Here is a 3,404-nt window from a genome sequence, read left to right on the forward strand (position 1 = left end):
GGCTGCACTCACCCTGCAGCGGGTACTCCCCGAAGAGCATGGCCGTGTCCCACCGCGTCCGCAGCCCCGGCCCCGCTCGCACCTCGCTGTACTTTGCACGGGAGCCGCTCCCGCTGCCCTTATCTCCCAGCGCCGGTGAAGACGGTGACGCCGGCAGCACAGCACCGTGTCCAGGCCAGGTTGGACGGGGCTTAGAGCACCCTGCTCTGTTGGAATGTGTCCCTGCCCTTGGCAGGGGTTGGAGCTGAAGGAGCTTTAAGGTCCCTTCAACCCAAACCAGTGTGGGATTCTATGACTCCATAAACCACAACAAGTCCTGTTTGATGCCACCTTTAATTGTGCGCATTCACCAGCTCCGGTGCCAGGGCTCATGGAGGATGTTGTGTGCTGCAGCCACCCAGGGAGAGGCGGGATGTGGGAAACCTGCCCCGCTGGATGTGCCCCTTTGGAGACACCCCGGTGCTGGGTGAGCAGGGACGCAGGCACAGGAACCCAGTGGTGCCTGGTGCTGGACCCAGCTGTGCTCAGCGAAGGCAAACCCGGCTGTACCTGCTCTGGTGGTGCTGAGGTGAGGTGACAGTCATTAAACCAATCCCTGCCCGTGGCTGCTGCTTGCGCTGTGGGCACCGGGTCCGTGGGGATGAGGTGCTGTGCCTGCAGCAACCTGCAGTAATAGCAATGGCACTGCAATGGCACCCCAATGGCACCCCTCTGTCCATGGCCCCCAGCAGTCCTGCTGCCAGCTCCATCCCTGGCCATGCAGGTCACCTCCTGCGCCCAAGCCGGGCCATCAGCTCAGCATTGGCAGCCGCCTTGGCCTGCAGCTCCTTCTCTCTGGCCAGCTCGAGCAGGGTGCTCAGGATGTGAATGGGAACATCCAGTGACAGAGACACTTTCCTGCCCTTCTTCCTGGGAGCAGGTCTCCTGGCAGCTGGGCTCATTGGCCAGGGCAATGTTTGTCTCTCTGTCCCCTTTAGCGGCAGCGGGCTGGCTTTGTCCGGATGAGCCCCTTCCACAGAGCCATGCTCACCCCTCCTCGTTCTGGGGAGACCTGGCAGCAGCTCTTTAGCACTGATGGTCTCCTGCCCCATCAGCTTGGCTGCATCCCCAGCTCCAGAGGCCGGTGGGAGCTGCTGGCGACTCAGCCCCTTCCAAGCTCTTGCCGGTGCCCCAAGGACCACCAGAAAGATGAGCAGCATCCTGCAGCGCAGCATGGGCAGTGCCTGTGGGGAGCACACAGGGTGCTGAGCATCACCCACAGCCCCCAGGCAGACCCCAGTCCCAGGCAGCTGCCCATGCCCAGCAGTGGGGGTGCCTTCAGTTTTCAACCTTTCAGCAATAGTGGGGCAGCTCTGGGGAGGCAGAAGGAGACGTGGGAAGCAAATGAGCTGGGAGTCCCTGTCCTTCACTGCAGCCCTGGGCTGTCCCCTTCATTTCTCACCCTCCAGCCCTTTGCCATCAGCAGAAACAACGTCCACAGGGGGTGGCTCCATGGGGACCGTGGATGCTCCCAGCCCTGCCGTGCCCTTTGGCCGGGGGAGGGTGATGTGTGGGGCTGCCCTCCTCCCACAGCTTCCCCAGCAGATGCCATCCCCATGCTCTCTGGGGCAAAAGCCATCCATCCAGGGGGACATGAGCCACTTGGCCCAGAACACGCAGTGGGTGGGTGGCAGCAGGGTGATGAGGGCACAAGCCTGAGTAGTGCTGAGCCTCAGCATCTTCCTCCACCCTGTCCCCATCCTGGGCCCAGGGGGACCCCGGGGGTGTGCAGGGTGCTGTGCTGTGAGGATCTGGGTGCTATGCCATGGGTTGGGGGTCAGAGCAGGTGCTGGGGCATTGCCACACAAATCCTGCCATATGGCAGCATCCCCCCTAACCCTAACCCTGGATCCCCTGGAATTTGAGGGTTGGAGCTAGGTGATCTTAAGGTCCTTTCCAACCCTGACTATTCCAGGATTCCAGGGTTGTAATCCGTCACCTGTAGGGGTTTGCCAGCTGAAGGAAGGCAGCAAAAAGCATCCAACCTCCTGCACCCCATCTCCAGGGTAAACTCTTTGGAAGGTTCTGGCAGGGGCAGCTGGAGGGGTTTAATTCACTGGAAAGCAGGTAATTGTCAGGAAAAGCAGAGTAAAGCATCCCCTCCCTCCCCCCGCACCCCATTTCCCAGGTCCTCATCCCCCAACCCCCTCCCCCAAAGGGAGCTGCACCTCACCATCTCCTGCGGATCCTCGTCCCCTGCTGCTCAGGCAGCTCCCAGGATGGGTACCAGGGTTTGCCCCACTCCCCACCAAGCCCTGGCTCTTATCCTCCAGCTCCACCCGCAAGGGGTGACGGGGACACACCATGGGTACACTGGGGGTGGAACAGACACAACGTTATTAATACACTTTGCCTAATAGCGGGTGAAATCATCCCGGCCGTGGGTGGGTGGGTGCCCCATTGCAGCTCCATCAGTGCATTGTGAGGGGATTCCAGTAACCTGGGGTGGACCAGGGGTCATTGTTTAACATCTGACTCCATCCAACCGAGCCTTCCTGCTCCTGCCAGCCTCAGGTGAGCACTTAAGGGAGCAGAAAGCACAGAACCTGTCCCCCCGGCTGGCAGCCGAGGTGCTGGTGGCATTGCCAGCCCCCAGAGTTGTGCCACACGAGGATCCCGGGTGTCTCCCGGTGACACCCTGGCCATGGCCAGATGGGGACATACCAGGAGACATCACCTCCCCACTGTGCCAGCCCTGGAGCCACACAGTGGGTAGCAGACTGCAGGGTTAGCCCCACACAGCAGGGTTTACCCCAGAGTCCCCCCTTAGAGACTGTGGGAGCATGCAGGGGCTCTGGGGCTGGGCAGGCACCTGTGAGCCGAGTTGGGTGCTCAGCCCTGAGCGCTGCCCAGAGCACAAGGCTGGGGGGGCTGGGGTCAGGCTCTGGAGCCCTGTCCTCCCCATGGCCACAGGGTGACCGGTCCCAGTCCAGCCTCCAGCGGTGGCAGCAGAGACAGGGCCAGCTCTGTCCCTGTGCCAGGACCTCCCACCCAGCAGCCAGAATTAGCTGCGGGCGCTGATTCACCCCACAGCCCCACGTGCCGGCACGTCACGGCCCAACCGGGAGGTCACGGCCCCATCTGTGTCAGCCAGGCACGTGCTGGGCACAGGGACAGGGCACTGGGGTGTCTGGGGGGGTGGATTCCAGCCCTCATGGGCATCACCCACTGTAGGGAGATGCTCGGCTCAAGAGCAGCTCCCCAGCTCTAACACTGCCCATCCTCAGGGGTTCCCCAGTGTTGACTCCCCCCGGTTAAAGGCCGAGGTGTGAGTGGGAGGGTACTGCAGGGAGAAAGCCTCCGCCCTCCACACAGCTCTTTCTTTGCCAAACCATCGCAGCCACAAAACGGGAACCAGGCCCCGG

The sequence above is a fragment of the Melopsittacus undulatus genome, chromosome 9, assembly GCF_012275295.1.
Source record: "Melopsittacus undulatus isolate bMelUnd1 chromosome 9, bMelUnd1.mat.Z, whole genome shotgun sequence".
Classification (NCBI taxonomy): domain Eukaryota; kingdom Metazoa; phylum Chordata; class Aves; order Psittaciformes; family Psittaculidae; genus Melopsittacus; species Melopsittacus undulatus.